General features: G+C 41.8%; 1 protein-coding gene and 1 long non-coding RNA gene across 2 annotated transcripts in view; one reads left to right on the forward strand and one right to left on the reverse strand.

The window, feature by feature from the left end:
• The window catches only part of LOC132822284 (calcium/calmodulin-dependent protein kinase type 1-like), a 197,027-nt gene that overhangs the window by 55,370 nt on the left and 120,122 nt on the right, over positions 1 to 21,535 (forward strand). The window lies entirely within an intron of this gene.
• LOC132822091 (uncharacterized) lies at positions 3,348 to 6,789 on the reverse strand. Its single transcript, XR_009645397.1, has 2 exons — positions 6,673 to 6,789; positions 3,348 to 3,984 (listed from the first exon to the last, which is right to left on the reverse strand). It is a non-coding gene; the product is annotated as an uncharacterized LOC132822091 (long non-coding RNA).

The following is a 21,535-nucleotide window of genomic DNA, read 5'->3' on the forward strand; positions in this document are numbered from 1 at the left end:
AAATTGGAGACAGGATTGTTCAAGTTTAATTGTGGGCAAATGCTTTCATCTGGTTTTCTGCACGGTGCATCTGATGAGCAGCAGTTGGGTTTTCTTTGTTGATTTGGAAGCAATAAGTTGATTTAGTTTACTATTTTATTGCATTCTTCTAAGCAAAATTCTCCACTAATTTTTCTTGGAGCTTAACAATTTGTTCAAAATCTTGAAAACAGTGTAACCAGCTGGTTTTGGACTGGAGTGGACAAAGTCAAAAGTCACACAACACCGAGTTATAGTCCAACAGGTTTATTTGGTACCACAAGCTTTCAGATCTCCTGCCCCTTCCTCAGGCAGCCATTTTAATTAATTGACTTGAAATCTGTTGGAACTTTAACAGAAACTGTGCAGGTGAGCTAACTTGCAAATGCTTTCCTCTTCAATGCATTCTTCATTTTTGTGCCCCAGGCATTAGCGGCACTCGATGTCAGAATGTGGATTTCTAAACTTCCTCTTTATCAAATGCAAAAAGCAAGTATTTTTGTCAGAATGCTTTGAGGCAGGAACGTGAGGGCAGGAGGAATTGGTTGAAATTAATGACAGGTCAACACCCCGGATTTTACAAATCCATATGGACAAGTTGGGAATGGAGCTCAGACAGGAACATGGCTGGGATTCAGGGGTCAAAATGCTTTCCTTGAAGGCGACTTTTGATTTTCAGGAGCTCCTTCTCATTCTCAGTATTTCTTTCTTTTATGAGCTGATTTTAGAGTCATAGAGTCACAGAGATGTACAGCATGGAAACAGATCCCTCAGTCCAACCCGAACATGCCGACCATTTATCCTAACCCAATGTAGTCCCACTTGCCAGCACCTGGCCCATTTCCCTCCAAATCCTTATTATTCATATACCCATCCAGGTGCCTTTTAAACTTTGCAATTGTACTAGTCTCCACCACTTCCTCTGGCAGCTCATACATGTACCACCCTCTGCATGAAAAGTTGCCCCTGAGGTCTCTTTTATATCTTTCCATTCTCACTCTAAACTTATGCCTTCTAGTTCTGGACTCCCCTACCTCAGGGAAGAGACTTTGTCTATTTATCCTATCCATGCCCCTCATGATTTTATAAATTTCTGTGAGGTCACCCCTCAGTCTCCAACAGTCCAGGGAAAATAGCCCCAGCCTATTCAATCTCTCCCTGTAGCTGACATCCTCCAACCCTGGCAACATTCTTGTAAATCTTTTCTGAATCCTTTCAAGTTTCACCACATCCTTTCAAAAGGAAGGAGACTAGAATTGCACACAATATTTCAACAGTGGCCTAACCAATGTCCCATCTAGCCACAACATAACTTCCCAACTCCTGTACTGAATTGTCTGACCAATAAAGGAAAGTTTATCAAAAGCCTTCTTCGCTATCCTATCTGCCTGCGATTCCACTTTCAAGGAACTATGAACCTGCACTTCAAAGTCTTTGATCAGCTACACTCCCTAGGACCTGACCATTTAAGGGTATAAGTCCTGCTAAGATTTGCTTTCCCAAAATGCTGCACCTTGTATTTATCTGAATTAAACTCCATCTGCCACTTCTCAGCCCATTGGCTCATCTGATGCGATTTTGTCCTTCAGTCATATTACTTTTTGAATAATGTTGACTTTTCTTTGTGGGTCTCCTTCTTTAGGTAGGTGAGATAGCTCAATTACCAAAGATTTTGTAAGTGTGTGTTTATAGAAACAAGAAGGTTTTTGTTAGTTTATGATAAATGGATGTCCTTTATTTATTTCCAAAATGAAAATGCTAAGTACTTTGTGCAAGAGGACCTAATCGGAATGAACAGAATAAAGTTCAGGAGTAAGATAATCTAATTTTATGGTCCAGCCCCCAAAAGAAACATGAGAGGAGAAGATTAGTTGCTGACATATGGTTGTAAATGGAGAAGGTAAATGTTTTGTGATAACCAAGACCTGCAAATTCAATGTATAGTCAGCAGGCTTATCTATGCTTATGTGTTTCAAGTAGGAAACAAATCAAATAAAGCATTCCGCTCAATTGTCAAGAGCTCAAGTCAAAATTCAAAATAGTGTTAGGTGGAATGATTAAAGGGATGGTCAACTGTTCCATAATTCCCCACTCCGGCTAAACCTCAGGTCTACAGCTGCCTCCCCCCAGTTTGGGTGAGACTCGTGGGGAAGGGGAGCAAGCCCACCTCTAACCATATAAAACCCCAGCGTTAGTGCCACCGCCTCTCCAATCATCCAACCAAATGAAACATTGAGACCAGCCCTGATGGGTACTCAGCTATCTCAAACAGGCTGAGGGATGACTTCTTGCATCTGCTCTGAACTGGTTAACGTCTCCTCTTTTAGTTACAGAAGTTTTACAGCACAAAAAGACGTTTGGCCTACCGTGTCTGCCCTGGCTTGTTAAGTAAGCGGCAGGAAAGACTGGAACACCTCCTCCAACAATCCATGCCTCCTTCCCTCACTGCTCCTCCAGTGATAGGTCCTGTCTCTTCAGAAGTGGCAGAAGTAACTCAGACTGTGATTGAAGGAGCTGCAGAAAGACAGAATCTCTGTTTGGGGGGCAGCAGTTCCTCACAGCTTCTGTTTCTCTCGGGTGTCTGTGATAGACTTTTCCTGTGAGGAGGTTTCAGGGGTGAATTTTTCTGCTGCAAACCTGGGTGTTTTGAGTGCTAAGGAAGTTGGTTAGCTTGTTGTTTGTTTTGAAGTGGCTGGACACTTTGTTTCCCAATGGTCTGGCCTTCCTTCCCTCTTTTCCTTCAACTCGCAGGCCTAGGCCTCACGATCACGGTTCCCAAGCCTATTGCCTGCATTTCTATTGCTGCTGGACCTTGGAACAATTTCTGTGCTTTGGAATCTTCCAGTAATTCCTGGAAGACAGGTCCATGCTTTTTAAAACCTCGACTTGAAAAGTCCTTGGAAATGTTTTTCTGCCAGCCCCTTGGAAATTGCTAAAAGTAATCCTAGACTGGGAGAATACATCCCAGAACTGCTTGATCCTAGGGCCCCCTTATGAATGTTCTCACATTGAGTTTCAATGCTGAGATTCTTGGTATTACAAATTGGTATGAAGGCTTACTTTTATGAAGAGTCCAAATCATTTTGAGCAACACCACAGGAGCCCTGTTAGTCACAGAAATAATTACTTCCCAGTGTGCAATATACTTTTTTTTAGTGGGCACACAGACGCACAAGAGACTTTGTTAGAAATCAGTCACGGGAGAATTTCCCACCTACCTATTGCTATTTTTAAAATCTGTGTATATTACTTGGTGCCATCTGTCATGTAACTTTTATCAATCGCATCATGCTGCTGTTCCAAAATTAATGAAGTGCTGCAAGGCTACATTATTTTTTTGTTACTTGATGTTTATTCCATAGTGACCCTCTGTACAATGACACACACAACTAATGCACATTTGATTGCACTTTCAGTCAGATGAGCAAGGCAGATGCGTCAATGGCGGCTGTTTTTAGAGCAGCTTTACATCACTCCTCTTGTGTAAAAGACCTCAAACCTGGTTCTCCAGCCTGACTGAAGCTCCTGGCCCATCAGACTATTCCACATCCCAGTAGGACAACTTGTGATAAAGGCTGGTAGATCAGGCAATTAAGCTCAGCTGCTTAATCGTAGTATGAGTGATGCTTTTTACTACAACCTTTAAAAATTTCGATTTTGTTTTATTTCCACTTGGGCGGTTCCACTCAGCTGGAATGGTATTTGCCTGATCATTGAGGAAGAAGGGATTTATTCCATTGACCATAATCCGCATTTCGCCTCTGTCAACGATGTAACAAAATCAGGAAAAACTCAGCTGGTCAGAATTCTGAAGAAGGGTCACTGGATCCGAAACGTTAACTTTGTTTTCTCTCCACAGATGCTGCCAGACATGCTAAGCTTTTTCAGCGATTTCTGATCTTGTTCTTGATTTTCAGCATCCGCAGTTCTTTAGCATTTTTCTTCTCCATCAAATGTGTGTTCTGCCTGGCAGACAGAAATGTGAAGGAAGTGATAATCAGATCCTTATCAGGACAAAGTGAGAGAAAGGAAGCTGAGATAAAATTATCCCAATAATTGAGAAATAGCTGAACACGATTGTACTCGAGGAAGGAATAGCCAATAAGAACAGTAGTATCTGAAGATAGTTGGGTATGGTGGTGAAATTTAGTGATCTGATGGAAATATGGTGAGAGGCTTTACAGTTCTTGACAAAGGACCTTGATGGGTTACAGGAGCTTTGATGGTGTTGTAGCGGTTTTCTGTTTCTCACTAATTAAATCTTGTACGCAGGCTTTGAGTAATTGACACGTTTATTCATGATATCATGGGAAGAGAGCAGTCACCACTCAGCACGAATGCACCATGACCTCTTCGCCAAGCTACAGGGTTTCACAGGTTACATAGGATTACAAATGACTGACCGTTGATTACAGAACAATGCATGTCTAACAGCATGAAGTGGCCTAACAACATTAGGCTGTCCAACAGCATTAGGCGGTCAATTAGCACCGTCTAATTCACAACATCCTTCCAAAAGGAAGGAGACTAGAATTGCATGCAGTATCCCAACAGTGGCCTAACCACTGTTTGCATAAGTTAGTAGCAAATAAACAATGGCGCAGTTCTCACTGAGCTCCCGTACAGAGAGAGAGGAACATATCAGGGGGTTGAGGGGACACAGCAGCAAAATCAGCAAAAGAATTCTCGTGAACAACTTCAGTTAGAAAACAACTCAGCTAAAAAATGGTTCCCTCTGAGGACAGCCTGGTCAGGGTCCTAAAAATGGTTACCACAGATGGATTGTTGGAAATATCTATAAGTCAGTTCTAGCTTCTCTCTGTAGTCTACTCTTAATTGACCGAAGTTAAAAAAGGATTAAATGATGCATTTTTCCTTTCTGCCATGGTTCAAATTCAACGACTAATTGATCTTGTTGCTATGTTAAGGTGGCATTGTGCATGCTACCGAAATAGTTTCTGGTTATTAACATTGGGAGAACAGTGTAGGCTCATGTTGCGTTCTGGATTCAGATCAGCAGGGTGCTGGGGAAAAGTCGACTGAACTCACTCTGCCTGCATTTAGCAGACAGCCAACAGAACATACAGCTCTCAACTTTTCTTGTTTCTGTGTCTATACATGCAGCTAATGTTGAGCTGTCGTGAAATCATGATTTATCCTGAAAATCACAGAGCTGCTATTCTGATGAAGATTTTTGTTACCAGTCTCTGCTTTGCTTTGTTAGAATACTGTTTTACACTTTCTGGAATTATCCAGAAAATGTTTGGTCGAGTGTTGACCCAAACATAATGACAGGCCTACAGCTGTAACTCTGGAATGTTCCTGGACTGAGGAAATATTATTACAGCTGCAGGCTAGGTGCTGAGAGCTGTTTTACTCCATGGGGCAAGTGTAGGTGATGTATGTTTGAATTACGTGTATGGAAAAATTTAAACCCCCTCGCCCCCCCACCTCAGTTTTGGCTATTTGCATAGTTCAAAGAATAGATTTGCAGAATTGGATAACCTAGTTTATTTGGTACTTACAGGCATACACGTACTGATAAGCAACTGGCCTCTGGCATATAAAAGTGGACTTGTGCATTTGGTGAACACATACTCTTGAATAAACTATTTATTTTGCTGATGTTGGCCATATACTGTCCGGTTGAAAATAAATTGCTTGACATAATAGTGCCACTAGGTGACATTACATGGACAAAGTCTGGCTTGGTGTGAAACAAGTTTCTGAGGGATTGGAAGACATGGGGCTGTGCAGTAAGTTATCTGGTGTGATGTTGGTCTGCTACGCATTATTATAACAACTGTCTGTTTTTGAACCTTTATTTCTAATCTTAAAGTATTAATACTCTCTGTGCTGGAAGAGCTTCTGATTGTTTACTTCAGTTTATTTGGGTAAACTTTGAATTTTTCATTTAAATTCCTGCATTTCAAAACTGGGTGTCATTGTAGTGTACAGTGGACATAAAAATGAAAATGAAGGCAGCTTAAACTTTAGTTCAGTGTTCAACAATAGTTTTCCCACAGAAGCATTTTTCTTTCCCCTTGACTCAGTTAGAATTTCATTAACACTGGACACTTCTGTTATTTCTTCTGAATATCAAAAATTGACTGATCTGCCTTAACAGGCAGAATCTATGGAGGCTTTGTGGGCTCCTGGCTGGAGGGCAGGCAAGAAGACCTTGTCCTCTCCTCTTTAAGAAGATGTGTTGCCTCTTGAGCCATTTAGGCACTTGATAGGCCAGCTGCAGGCCTTCCCTTGGAAACAAGGCCCCCAGGAGCAGAGTAAAAAATGAGGTCTGCAGATGCTGGAGATCACAGCTGCAAATGTGTTGCTGGTCAAAGCACAGCAGGCCAGGCAGCATCTCAGGAATAGAGAATTCGACGTTTCGAGCATAAGCCCTTCATCAGGAATAAGAGAGAGAGAGCCAAGCAGGCTAAGATAAAAGGTAGGGAGGAGGGACTAGGGGGAGGGGCGATGGAGGTGGGATAGGTGGAAGGAGGTCAAGGTGAGGGTGATAGCCCGGAGTGGGGTGGGGGCGGAGAGGTCAGGAAGAGGATTGCAGGTTAGGAGGGCGGTGCTGAGTTGAGGGAACCGACTGAGACAAGGTGGGGGGAGGGGAAATGAGGAAGCTGGAGAAATCTGAATTCATACCTTGTGGTTGGAGGGTTCCCAGGCGGCCAAATTTTGTTGGTTGGAATGTAGTTCGGAGTCCGTGTGGGATCAGTCGGTTCCTTAGGCAGGTGCTGAGGAAGGAGATGTGGCTGTGGTAACGAGTCTGTTTGAGTTAACGTGGCTGAAGAGCTTCTGTGCAGAGGAGATAACGTGGCTGAAGAGCTTCTGTGCAGAGGAGATAACGTGGCTGAAGAGCTTCTGTGCAGAGGAGATTAACGTGGCTGAAGAGCTTCTGTGCAGAGGAGATTTGGCCTGCTGAGAGTTGCCAGCCAACCAGAAGCCAGCAGCTCTTCTACGCTCAACAGCGCTAACGTGGAGGCAGTGGCTACTGCTGGTACTACACTAATCCAATGGAGTTGATCAAGAAGCAACCCAGGCTCAGGTGAGTGATGACTCGATGTACTAAGAACTTAGTCACAAAGGCAGGGGCTCTCATTCAGCATTGTCCTCACCCTTTCCCCAATACTAGGCCAATCGATTAGAGAATGAGTTCCTTGGAGTGCTCATATCCCAGATTGCCTTTGGGTTAATATGAACAGTAAGGTAAAAACAAGGACTGCAGATGCTGGAAACCAGAGTCTAGATTAGAGTGGTGCTGGAAAAGCACAGCAGGTTAGGCAGCATCCGAGGAGCAGGAAAATCGACGTTTCGGGCAAAAGCCCTTCATCAGGAATAGAGGCAGAGTGCCTGCAGGGTGGAGAGATAAATGAGAGGAGGGTGGGGGGTGGGGAGAAAGTAGCATAGAGTACAGTAGGTGAATAGGGGTGGGTATGGAGGTGATAGGTCAGAAAGGAGGGTGGGGAAGGTAGCAAAGAGTACAATGGGTGAATGGGGGTGGGGATGAAGGTGATAGGTTAGAGAGGAGGGTGGAGTGGATAGGTGGATGGGAAGATAGGCAGGTAGGACAAGTCATGGGGACAATGCTGAGCTGGAAGTTTGGAATTGGGGTGAGGTGGGGGAAGGGGAAATGAAGAAACTGGTAGAGTCCACATTGATGCCTGGGGTTCAAGTGTTCCGAGGCGTTCTTCCTCAAGGCATCGGGAGGTGAGGGAGCAGCGGTGAAGGAGGCCCAGGACCTCCATGTCCTCGGCTGAGTGGAGGGGGAGTTGAAACATTGGGCCACAGGACGGTGCGGTTGATTGGTGCGGGTGTCCCAGAGATGTTCCCTAAAGTGCTCTGCTAGGAGGCGTCCAGTCTCCCCAATGTAGAGGAGACCGCATTGGGAGCAACGGATACAATAAATGATATTGGTGGATGTGCAGGTAAAACTTTGATAGATGTGGAAGGCTCCTTTGGGGCCTTGGATGGAGGTGAGGGAGGAGGTGTGGGCACAGGTTTTGCAATTCCTGCGGTGGCAGGGGAAGGTGCCAGGATGGGAGGGTGGGTTGTTTGGGGGAGTGCACCTGACTGGGTAGTCACGGAGTATGAACAATACAAGAAGTGGCCCTTTATGTAGGCATTAATTACTCATTTAATGGTCTTAATTGATGAAGAAGCAGGAATGGTGTCCATCAGCCTTTCCACCCTGGACTTCGTTATGGAAGGTAGTGCCTTCTTCATCTACTACCCTCCCACTTAATTAAATGGCGCGTCACCAAATTTGCCATGGAATAGAGCACAAAAACTTAACCACTGAGGTAATGAATTCCTTGTAACTGAATGTGGCATCTCTAGCTTAAGGGTGCATATGTTTAGGTAATAGTGTGCAGAGGGAAATTTAGTGGATACTATTGTGATGAACACTGTGTGGAATTTAAATCTGAAACTGAGATCTGAAAAGCAGTAATAAGGGTGACATCATTTTAATATTCCAACTTTGGCCATATGTGATAGAAATGCATTAGCTGTGACCTCATCAGTCTATGGGAGATATGCTTAGGGTGGTGGCTTTTTATGTGTAGGAGTTTGTGTCAGTTACTTTGGAAAAAAAATGTTGCTAACTTATTCCCATTGTCTTTGGCCATGTTGAAAACTGATATCCAAGAAATTAATGCTTTCTTTTTATATTGTACCTTAAAGGTCAATGAAGGACTGGTAATTATAGAGAATGCTGATAAATCCTTCTGATGTGATTGTCATGTGTACATAAGTACCGTGAAAAGCTTTGTTTAGAGCAGTAGAGACAGATCGAAGTAAGCAAGAGCATACAGATCATAGGGTGGAAAAAGCTAGGACAGAGGCATACAGGGTGTGTGCTAGGCAAGATTTAAAATTAGCAAGATCTGCACTATTTGAAGTTAGAGAGTCCATTCATCAGTCTAATAATGGCAGTGAGGAAACTGTCCCTGATCCTGCTGGTGCATATATTCAAGCTTTTGTATCTTCTGCCTGATGGAAGAGGTTGTAGGAGAGCATTACCAGGATGGCAAGGGTATTTGATGATGTTGGCAGCCTTTCCACAGCAACAAGAAGTGTAAATGGAGTCCATGGATGGAAGGTTGGCATCTGTGATGGTCTGGGCTGTGCACACAACCTTCTGTAGTTTCTTACAGTCCTGGGCAGAGCAGTTGCTGTACCAGGCTGTTATACACCGGACAGTATTCTTTCAATGGTGCATCTTTGGAAGTTGGTGATAGTCCTTTTTAGACATGCCAAACTTCCTGAGCCTCCTGAAGAAGAAGAGGCGTTGTTGTGCCTTCTTGGCCATCGCATCTAGTCAAGCACACGATGTCAGTTATCGTCACTCCTAGGAACTCAACCCTCTCAACCTTCATTTTGTTGATATAGATGGGTGCGTGTTCTCCTCCTTTCTTACTGAAGTCAATGATTGGTTCTTTAATTTTCCAGACGTTGAGGGAGGGGCTATTCTCATCGCACCACAACACCAAGCACTGTATCTCCATCCTGTATTCTTATTACATTGTTTGAAATCTGTCCTACTTCAGTGGTGTCGTCAGCAAACTTGTAGATAGCATTCACATTCTTGGGTGTACAGGAAGTACCACCGGTGGCTCAGATTGCATCCTTGGAGGGAGGCCTCAGAGTGTTGAGTGTTATCATGAATGTTATCATGTACAATTGTCTATCATCACCGACTGCGGTCCATGGGTCAGGAAAATGAGGATCCCGTTGCAGAAGACGGAGCCAAGACCTGGGTCTCGGAGTGTTGAGATCATTCTGGAGGGGATTATGGTGTTGAAGGCAGAGCTGTAGTCGATAAGCAGGAGTCTGATGTAGGTGTCCTTGTTGTCTAGATGTTCCAGAGATGAGTGCAGGGCTCGGGAGATGGCGTCCGCTGAGGATCTGTTACGTAAATAGGCAAATTGTAGAGAATTGAGCAGGTTGGGAGGCTAGAGTTGATGTGGGCCATGACCAGCCTCACGAAGCACTTCATGATTACGGAGGTCAGGGCTACTGGGTGGTAGTCATTAAGGCACATTGCATGTGTGTCTTAGGTACTGGGATGATGGTTCTCTTCTTGAACAGTTGAGGACTACAGCTTCTAGGAGGGAGAAGTTGAAAATGTCAGTGAATACGTCCGCCAGCTGCTCTGCATAGGATCTGAATGCTCGGCCGAGGCCTCCACCAGAGCCTGGCCCTTTCCTTGGATTGACTCCCAGGAAGACTGATCTGCTGTCTGCAATGGTGACAATGGGGGCAGGTGCCCGGGGGCTGTTGGGGCAGGTGACACTATGCCGCTGGCATTCTGCTCAAACAGAGCATAGAAAACATTGAGCACGTCAGGGAGGGATGTGTCTCTGGCTGCTATCTTGCTCTGCTTCATTCTGTATCTTGTTATGCTGCAAGCAACGGGAATCTGTCTGGTAGGTTTGGGCCCCTAACTTGGTCCGGCGCTGCCACTAACCCTGCCTCTGTGAAAGCATGAATGTCACATATATCAACGCAAATACAAAAGGTATTGTTACAACACAACTTCATCATTGAAGAAATGAGTTAGTGAGAATGAAAAAGGAGCCTGGTATGGGGGATCTTTATCTTTGAAGATAACTTGAATAGATTGGGTTTATTTTTGCTGGAACACAGGAAATGGGTTGAGGAATGAGATGATAGATGTTTATAAGATTATTTTAGGCGTGAATAGAGTAGAAGGTATGAGGATTTTTCCCAGGGTGAAAGGGTCAATTACTCGGGGATACAGGGAGAAAGTGAGGACTGCAGATGCTGGAGATCAGAGTTGAGAGTGTGGTGCTGGAAAAGCACAGCAGGTCAGGCAACATCCGAGGAGCAGGAAAATCAACATTTCGGGCATAAACCCTTCATCAGGAAAGATGAAGGGCTTATGCCCAGAACGTCGATTCTCCAGCTCCTCGGATGCTGTCTGACCTGCTGTGCTTTTCCAGCACCATACTCTCAACTGTGGGACACAGGTTTAAGGTGCAAGGGAAGAAGTTTAAAGGAGGTGTGCGAGGCAAATTTTTCTCACAAGCGGTGGTGTGTGCCAGGAACATGCTGCCAGAGGAGATGGTGGAAGCAGACACAATAGCAGCATTCAAGAAGCACCTGGACAAATACACGAATAGGAAGAGAATAGAGGGATATGGATCCTGTAAGTGAAGACAGTTTTATTACAGAAAGGCAAAATGTGTCGGCACAGGCTTGGATGGCTGAATGGCCTGTTCCTGTGCAGTTTTGTTCTTTGATCCCAGAAAATCAAAAAGCAGCCCGCCAGAAAATCTCAGAGATCACTAAAAATAAAAGCTATTCTGTGGTCTGATGGAAGACTTTGTTATCTATCCATTAATCGTTAATTACCAAAAATTTTCAATCAGTGAGAATTGGCTAGAGTTGGTGAGCTCCAGGAAGAGATTAAATGTAGGCCCCTTGACATATTAATTCTGCTTAGTTATGGTAACAGCCTTCCACTTACCAGTCGTGCAGTTCACAACGGAACCCGTTTAACCTTCAGTTGCCACTGAACCCAACTGCTTCCTTCTACTTCAAGAGCAAGTGAATTCCTGACTCCACAAAATTATTGAAGCCTCGAATTAATGTCTTCACAGCAACACAAGTAAAATTTGGAAACTGTCCTTATTGGCAAATTAGGGTGCATTATTGGGGCAGCAAGGTAGCTCAGTGGTTAGCACTGTTGTCTCACAGCACCAGGGACCCGGTTCAATTCCTGCCTCGGGTGACTGTCTGTGTGGAGTTTGCACATTCTCCCTGTGTCTGTGTAGGTTTCTGCCAGAGGCTCCGGTTTCCTACCACAATCCAAATATGTGCAGGTCAGGTGAATTGGCCATGCTAAATTGCCCATAGTCTCAGGGGTAAATATGAGTCTGGGTAGGTTACTCTTCAGAAGGTCAGTCTGAACTTGTTGGGCCAAAGGTCCTGTTTCCAAACTGTAGGGAATCTAATCTTATTTTTAGTGGAAAGAATTTCACAGTCTGAGCTAATTAATAATTAATTGGGGGGAGGCATTATTCTAATGGTATTATCACTAGACTATTACCACAGAGATCTCAGTAATGATGTGGGGACCCAGGTTCAAATCTCACCATGGCAGGTGCTGGAATTTTTGGCTTCAATTAAAAATCTGGAATTAAGAGTCTAATGATGACCATGAAACTGATGTCAACTATTGAGAAAACCCATCTGGTCCTTTAGGAAAGGAAACTGCCATTCTTACCTCATCTGGCCTACAGGAGACTCCAAATCTACAGCAATATGTTAACTCTAAATTGCCCTCTGGGCAATTAGGAATGGCCAATAAATGTTGGCCTTTCCACTGATGTCTACATCTCACAAATCAATTAAGAAGAACTTCCCAACTTGCTGTACCATTTGAATGGCTGAGTTTCATGTTACATGAAACACTGAATTATTGCTTCATTTAGGTTTAAGCAATAATTACAATGTTTCTATTTCCTTTTACTGGGAGGGATCTGAGTGTTGTCCATGTTGGAGGGTTCTGTTGGAATATGCCTGGATTTTTTTTCTAGGATAGACCGGAAATTCTAAACATTGCACACTTTACCACATTAAATTCCACCTGCCATATTCTTACCCATTCACTAAGTCTGCCCAAGTCCCCCTGAAGTCCTTTCCATCTTCCTCACAATACACATTGCTGTAAAATATTAGTGTTAACTGTAGCCTAGCAAAGCAGCAGTTGGTAAAACTAACAAAAATATAGAATTTGCTTTTTTTTAAATGAAGGGATGGAAGCTGAAAGTAATTTATTCAGTTGTAAATGTAGGCAAGTGAGCCACTTTAGATGTTGGAAAAATGCAGGTTTGCTTTTATGTCAGCCGTTGCTCAGTTGAAAGCACATTTGTGTCTGAATCACAAGGTTCTAGGTTCAAGTCCCACTCAAGAGATTGAGAACAAAAATTAAGGCTGATGTGCCAGTGCAGTACTGAGGCACTATTAAGATGTTACATTGAGACCCCATCTGCTTATGTGGATGGGTGTAAAAAATCCCACAATACTATTTTGAAGAAGAGCATGACAGTTAATTTTTTAAATCTGGTTACAGACAAATGCTACTTATCGGAGGTTTCTGCCATGTTCTATATTACAGCATTGAGTAAATTTTTTTTCAAAATTTGTCAGTGGTATGGCTTGAGATGCCTGATGTTTATGAGAGGTGCTATATAAGTGTAAATCTCTGTTATTTAATAATGCCACTTGTGCATATTTTTAACCTGTGGCCTTGGTTCTAGATTCCCCAAATGGGAAAATATCTTACCTGCATCTACCCTATCTGACCCTTTGAGTATTTTGTAAGTATCAAGGAATTACCTCTTATTCTTCAAGAGTTTAGTGAATTCAGGCTACGTTTGCTCAATCACTCTTCATAGGATGGTCTTGCCATCTCAGGAACAAGTCTAGTGAACTTTCATTGCTCTCTGTGGCAATAACATTATTCCGGAGATGCGGAGACAAAAGCCACACACTGTCCTCCAGGCGCAGTCCAACCAGCTTCTATACAACTGAAGTGAAATTTCACTATCCTTGTATTCAAATTCTCTTGTGATAAAGGCTAACATTCCATTATTCTTCTTAATAGCTTGCTTCATCTGTATGTTAGCCTTCAGTAACTTATTAGGTCACAGCCAGGTCCCTTTATACATCCACATTTTCCAACTGCTTAGCATTGAAGATAACCTCACACTTTCACATTATTGTCCGTCTGCCATGTTCTTACCTATTCACTAAGTCTGTCCAAATCTATCTGAAGCCCTTTACACCTTCCTCACAATACACATTTCTGTTAGCTTTGTATCATCCACAAATTTGGAAATATTATTATTGGAATAGCTATTGTGAATGGTAGGGACTCAAATACAGATCCCTTTGGCACTCCACAAATCACAGCCTGCCATTGTGAGAATGATCCATCTATTCCTAAGTCTGGTCTGTATATTCGCCAGTCCTTAATCCATGCAGTACATTACCTCCTATCCCATGTGTTCTAATCTTTCTAATCAGCCTCCAGTTTGGGACCTTATCAAAAGTCTTCTCTGAATTCAAGCACGCTCCATCCAATGATTCGCCTTTATCAATTTTGTTCGTAAAAACAATTCCTTAGTTGTCAAAAATGTTTTCTCAATATTAATCTATGTTGACAATGCTCAACCAGATTGTTATTATTAAAGTATCTATTTGTCCCATCTTTTAGAATACATTCCAGCTTTTTCCCTGCTACTTGATGCAAGGCCGACAGCTCTGTAGTTCTCTGCTTTTTCTCTAACTCCCTTCTTAAATTGGGGGTGACATTTACTCCCTTCCAATCTACAGGAATCATTCCAGAATCCTGGAAGATAATCAATAATGCATCAAGTGCTCTGCAGCCACCTCCTTCAACAGTTGGGATATAGAGCATTAAATCCCATGGATATATCATTGTTCAGTTCTGTTAATTTCACTTTTACAGTGTTCTTACTAATGCTAATTTCCTTTGACTCCTGATTCCCTCTAGTCCCTTGATCCCTTGTCCTTTTTTGAGATTTGAGATCAGTGAAAATAGACACAAAGTAACTATTTAGCTTCTCTGCTATTTTTCTCTTCCCCATTATAAATTCTCCTTATTCTATCTGAAATGGATGTGCATTTGTCTTAGGCAAATATTTCCTTTTTACTAACGTATCAAAGCTTTTATAATTTGTTTTTATTCTTTGCTAGATTGTATTCATATTCTATCCTCCCTTTCCTTATCTTGGATTCTTGGTCCTCCTTTCTTGTATTCTTAAGAGCCTCCCAATTCTTAGACTGACTACTGTTTCTGGCAAATGTTTTGAGGTTTTGCAGTTTTGAAGGAATGCATATTATATTGAAGACTATCCACTGCCTAGGTACAGTTGTGTCTTATAATATTGTCCCAATCTACCTCAGCCACTTTGGGCCTCATGTCCTTATAATTTTCCTTACTCAAATTTAATATGTTTCCTTCTTTCAAACATAATGTAACAATCTACCATATTGTAGTCACTAATTACAACAAGATTATTAATTAGTACTTTTTCATTAAATTATATAACTAAAATAGCCTGTTCTTCAGATAGTTCTTACATTACTGATCTAGAAATTAATTTTTAACATACTGCAGAAACTTGTCCTCCACAGCTCTCCTGTTTATTTTTGTTTACCCAGTCTATATGTAGGTTGATCTGTGATCATAATGTTAACAGAGCTTCATGCTTCTCTCATCTCCTGATTATTACCATGCCCCACACAACCACGACTATTTGGTGGTCTATAAATGACTCCAACCAACGTCTATTGCTTTTTGCCTATTCTTAGTTCTATCCAATCAGATTCCAGACATTGTTCTTCTGATCTAAAATCTTCCTTCCTAATGGACTGATCCCATCTTGTATTATCACTGCAGTTCCACCTTGTTTTTCTTCTCTCTGTTCTTCCTAAACATTAAATATCCAGTTTCCCAGTCCTGGTCACCATGCAGCCATGTTTTTGAAATGTCACTTAGATAATTCCCAGTTACCTCTATTTGTGCTTTGCTGCACGTAGAATCCCTACAGTGTGAAAGAAGGTAATTCACTCCATCAAGTCCACAGTGTCCCTCCAAAGAGCACCCCACCCAGACCTACATCCCCCTATGCTATCCCAGTAACCATGCACTTCTCGTAGCTAATCCATCCAGCCTGCAATCAGTAGTTACAATGGCAATTTAGCATGGCCAGTCAACCTAACCTGCACGTTATTGGACTCAGGGACAAAACTGGAGTACTCGGAGGAAACCCACACAGACATGGAAAATGTGCAAACTCCACACAGACAGTTGCTTGAAAGTGGAATTAAATCCATGCCCCTTGCACTATTGAGGTACCATGGCACTCCATATTGTGTGTATCCAGATAGAGTACCATGGACTTTATCAGCATGGATGTTTTGATATCATTCCACATTCGAAGTATACTTGATGCTCAGCTTAATTTCTCTTGTCTTCCAGTCTCCTGAACAATTTTTTTACTTCCTGTTGCCAACTTTACTTTCTTTCAGTTTGGGTTAGCCTTCAGGATCCCATCGCCTTGACAAGTTAGTTTAAACCCATCCTAACAGTGCAATAAAATCTACCTTCAAGGGTATCAGTCCCAATCCCGTTGAGATGTAATCTACCCAACCGAAAGGCTGCACCTAGCTCAGAACTGGTCCCAGTGCCTGAGAAATATGATGCTCCTTCTCCTACATTAGTGCTGCAGCCATGTGTTCAATCAATCAATGTTCATATCCTTACATCCATTGATACATGATATTAGGTATAATTCTGAGATGGCTGCTCTTGGGGTCCTGCCTTTTAATTTCCTTCTTACCTCCTTAAAATTTGCTTTCAGCACATCATCCCTTTTCCTGCTTATGTCACTGAGTCCAATGTGGACCACGACTCCTGGCTGATTATCCCTCTACTCCAAAGGACCATTGCAACTACTCCACGTCACTCTTAACCTTGGCAGCAGAGAGGCAACACATAATTCGAGAGTAACATTTACTGCTGTAGAAAAGCCTGCCTCATCCTTTGCCATGGAATCCTCTGTCACTACTGCCTTGATATTCCTGTCTCTCCCCCATGCAGCTGAGGCGTCTGTGACACCTGGGACTTAGATCTGGTTGCATTCCCTTGAGTAACCATTACCCTAACAATTTAATGGTAACTTTACTTCACTTACATTAACTTTATTTTCTTCCAGTTTTATTTTATTATTTTGTTTTACTTGATTGAACTTTGCTTCCTTTTTTGGTCATGGTCTTTACTGAAATCCAACTAGCTGCTACTTCTTTATCGATGATTCGTTGCTCAGTTTAAAGCTATTTCTTCTGAAATCCAACTAGTTACTTCTTCTTTACAAATGATCATGTTGTTTTAGGTATTTAAACTCACCCTCCAACATCAGCTTCTCACCAACCAATGCACGTAGTTTTCCAATGTTGCCACTCAAGGAGTTTTGGTCACTGGTTGCTGTGAATGCTGATTGGAAGTTTCTCCTTCAGACTATTTTCCCTGGAGCATCTGAGGCTGAAGGGTGACCTTATAGAGATTTATAAAATCACGAGGGGTATGGATAGGGTGAATAGACAAGGACTTTTCCCCAGGGTAGGGGAGCCCAAAACTAGAAAGCATAGTTTTAAAGTGAGAGGGGAAAGATTTAAAAGGGACCTAAGGGGCAACTTTTTCATACAGAGATGGTGCATGTATAGAATGAGCTGCCAGAGGAAGTGGTGGAAGCTGATACTATTACAACATTTTCGAGGAGAAAGTGAGGTCTGCAGATGCTGGAGATCAGAGCTGAAAATGTGTTGCTGGAAAAGCGCAGCAGGTCAGGCAGCATCCAAGGAACAGGAGATTTGACGTTTCGGGCATAAGCCCTTCATCAGGATTCCTGCAACACATTTTCAGCTCACAATTACAACATTTAAAAGGCATCTGGATAAGTGTATGAATAGAAAGGGTTTAGAGGGATATGGGCCAAAGGCTGGAATGGGACCAGGTTTATCTAGGATATCTGGTCAGCATTAATGAGCTGGACTGAAGGGTCTGTTTCCATGCTGTGCAGCTCTATGACTCTATGACGCAGTTCTCTCCCCTGCTGGAATGTTCCCAGTTTCCAGCCCCTTTTCTCTCGCAGGTATCACCTGGCAAACTTGGTTCCCACTCTGGTCTAGGATTGCTTCCCAAAGTTATCTCTGTTTTGGTGTTCAAAGATATCATGTAACTGATGACTGAGGTTGAGGTCATGGATAACAGATGAAGAGATTCGCTTTTCATCCTAACTTCTGGTTTCAAAACACAATTTTTTAATTGCAGTAGTGAATGTGAAATTGCCATCATCAGGTTCTTAGTAGGTCCCCCTCAATGACATCATGTTCTCTGTAATTTTACTCAACTTGGCAGTCACAGGTAAAATAAAAACACACCTACATTTGGTGAGAGTATTTTTTAAAATATTGGAGTTTTCTTTTGAGGTTGCAGTTAGGATACACTGTTTAAACAGAGTAGAGGGAAGCAGATTGTGTGTAAATCATATAAATAGTTTGAAAGATGATTTTGTTAGCGTTCTTACCTTGGTCGACATTCTCCATTATCTTGAGGGAGAGATGGGAAAATAAGAGTAATGTCACAGGGCTAGTATTTCAGAGGTTCGAGTTCATGTTCTGGCAATGTAGTTCAAATCTCAATGGCAACTGGTGAAATTTAAATTCAGTTACTAGATCTGGGATATAAAAGCTAATTTCAGTAGTGATACCATTTATCGTTCAATTATCAACTGTCTTAAAAATCCAGTCTAGTATACTACTGCCTTTTTGGAAATGAAATCTGCCATTCTTAACTTATTGTAGCCTATATATTATTTCAGACTCCCAGAAACCATTAACTATCCTCTAAAATGACCCAGCAAGTCACTCAGTTGAAGGGAATTGTAGAATCATACAGTACAGAAAAGGCCCTTCAGTCCATTGCCAAAAATACACTGTGTCCACACTAGTTCCACTTTCCCACATTAAGCCCATAGCCTTGAATGTTATGGCACTTCAAGTGCTCATTCAAGCACCTTTTAAAAGATTGTATGGTTTCTTGCCTCAACTACTCTCCCAGGCAGTTCTTTCCAGATCCCCAACATACACTGGTTGAAAAAGTTTTTACTCAAATCCCCTCAAGACCCATGCCTGCAATTAGGGATGAGTAACAACTTCTGGCTTGACAGTAATGCCCAAAAGATAATTTTAAAATGTAATGTCCAGTTGCAAGAAGCAGACTTTGATTAAAAAAAACTGTTGGTACATGCCTGTGTTTGGGAAACTAAGGAAGAGTGTTTCTCTTCTGGAAGTTCCACTTTCTTTTGCTGAGTTCTTAGAATTTAAGACTAGTGTTTAAAGTGAAAGCAAACTTGCATAGCATAATTTGTAAATGGGATATGCCTTTCACTGATGCATATTTGTACAGTACGTTACTGAATCTCTTTAATGTTTTGGCAATGATTTTCTTGATTATGGATGAAGGCTACGGTTCATTAGATTGCCCAAAGAAACAGAGTGTAAATAATTTAAATGCATTTTGGGAATTCTGGGAACCTTATGGGTAGAACAGTATTTCAGAAACTCAAGGCTGTACTTGTCACCATGGAGTTTTAAAATACTTACAAAAGCCATACAGCTGTGAAACTCTACATTTTCTAAATTATGCAGCAGTTTTATATCGTTGCTTTTTTGAGACCAATGTTTTACTGAATGTGCATTCTAACACCTGCAACAAACCTGCTGTTAAATTAGTTGTTACTAGTCACAGTTGCATTGAATTTCCAGCAGACGTTTACCATGAAGGTGCAATGTATGGATTAATAATTGTTAATTCCAACTGATTTATTACCTGGGCCTTGTGTTTGAAAAGAAAACAGGTTTTAACTGAGTGAGGGCACTGCACTGTAAAATGCTGCAGTACCTACTTGACCAGCAAGCTGCCCAATCTCCATGGAGACTTACAAAATGGATGCCTGAAAAGCATTGCTCAGGAATTGACTTGTATTAAGATAGTTAAAATTGACAGTAAGCAACAGACATTTTGTCTGCATGGAAGGCCAGGGGCAGGAGGATACTTAACAAAACCCATTACATTCTGTTCTGATATAATGCGATAGGTCTGTTCCAGTGCAACCCCCTGTTACAAGAAAATCACGTAATAGCAACACCATTTAAATTAATGGGGTTGGAATTGCATTATAGCCAATACAGTTAAGGAAAGTTTGTGCTCTACAAATAATGGTCTAAATTCTTCAATCAAGTTATACCCATTTGTGTTGAAGAAGCATACTTTATAGCAGAACCAACTGTATGTGGGAAAGAAAGCTGAAGACTCCCGTAACTGTTTAAATGATATCTTGATAGCTCTGACAATGGAAGACTGAAACACCATGTGAAACCTACAATTGCAAGCTTGTCCATTGGTTGCAGGAGGCAGTGACATTAAAAATGACTGCAAGAGATAATTAAAAACATCTTTCTCAGCAGTTTTCAAAAGCATGCCCCTATGTTTGTTGCGATTTTTATTCTGTCCAAGGTCGAGAACTTAAAAACAAAACAGACTTCAACATAGCACCCAATCTGGGAAAGGACTGAAATCAGTCTAAAAGACACTGTCTCCAGAAGAACAGCCAACTTACATTGGCTGCAGCACTTTGATGAGCACCAAAGGAACATCAGGACATGTAATTCTTTTTACTTACAGAACTTTATTCCATTTCCACCTCCCCAACCTGTAATTGCTCTGATTGCTTGCCTGTCTGCCAGTGTGTGGAATTCAGGCTGAGCTTTACTTTTTAAGAATGTTTTTTTAAATAAACAAATTGTTTGCTTGCTAATTTGAGAGATTTGGCTTTTTTTTTCATCACTTTAAACATGGTCAAGTATATATCGAACTAAAAAAAGCCATAGGCGTATGAGTAGGTCATTTAGCCCATCAACTCTGCTCTGGTATTCCGTGAGATCATTGCTGATCTGATAATCCTTTCCTGCCTTTTCCCCATAACCATTGATCTCCCTACTAATTAAAAATGTCCACCTCGGCCCTGAATATACTTAATGAGTCACCCTCAACAGCCCTCTGCGTGTAAGAATTCCACAGATTCATTACCTTCCTCAAGCACATAATTTTATATCCAACTTCATAAAGGTAAAAAGGAATTTACTCAGCCCTTCAGACTTGATCATAACAGATTAAGTTCTTAGAGTTTCTGGTGCAACCCAATTGACATTATGGGTGTTGATTTATCAGCTATTTTTGCCTGTGTCGGAGTTGACTCTAGTAGACGATTTTCAAAAAATTGGAAGTTGTCATCTGAATTCCCACTTTTTGCTGCCTTGCAAAATATCCTGAACTGTGTTCATTCGGATAATTCCCCAAGAATACTTTGTCAGGCTTGCCAAGCAACCCAACTATCCATTACTCTATTGAAATGCCTGAGTCACTGCCTGGTTGGCAACTCTGGCTGTCTGACCTGCGCTGTGAAGTTTACTGTATTTAAAGATTTAAAAGGTTTCAGTTTCAACTATTGATACTTTAAAGGGTCTGGATCATCAAAACTCATATTACTGCCTCATAACTTTTTTTTTAAACATTGCATTGCCACCAAAGAATTCATTGCTTGTACATACTCTATAATGGGTGAATGGAGTTAGAAGTTCCATGGGGTAGGCAATGACGTTTTGGTATTTTTGCTGGACTGTTAATCCAGAAACGCAGTCAATGTTCTGGAGACATGAGTTCAATTCCCACCATGGAAGCTATTTTAATTCAATGTAATAAAAATCTGGAGTTAAGAGTCTAATGATGATCATGAATCCATTGTCAATTGTTGAAAATAAACCCATCTGGTTCACTGATGCCTTAAAGGGAAACAAAGTTGCCAATCTTACCTGGTCTGCACTCGAG

This window comes from Hemiscyllium ocellatum, chromosome 14, assembly GCF_020745735.1.
Source record: "Hemiscyllium ocellatum isolate sHemOce1 chromosome 14, sHemOce1.pat.X.cur, whole genome shotgun sequence".
Classification (NCBI taxonomy): domain Eukaryota; kingdom Metazoa; phylum Chordata; class Chondrichthyes; order Orectolobiformes; family Hemiscylliidae; genus Hemiscyllium; species Hemiscyllium ocellatum.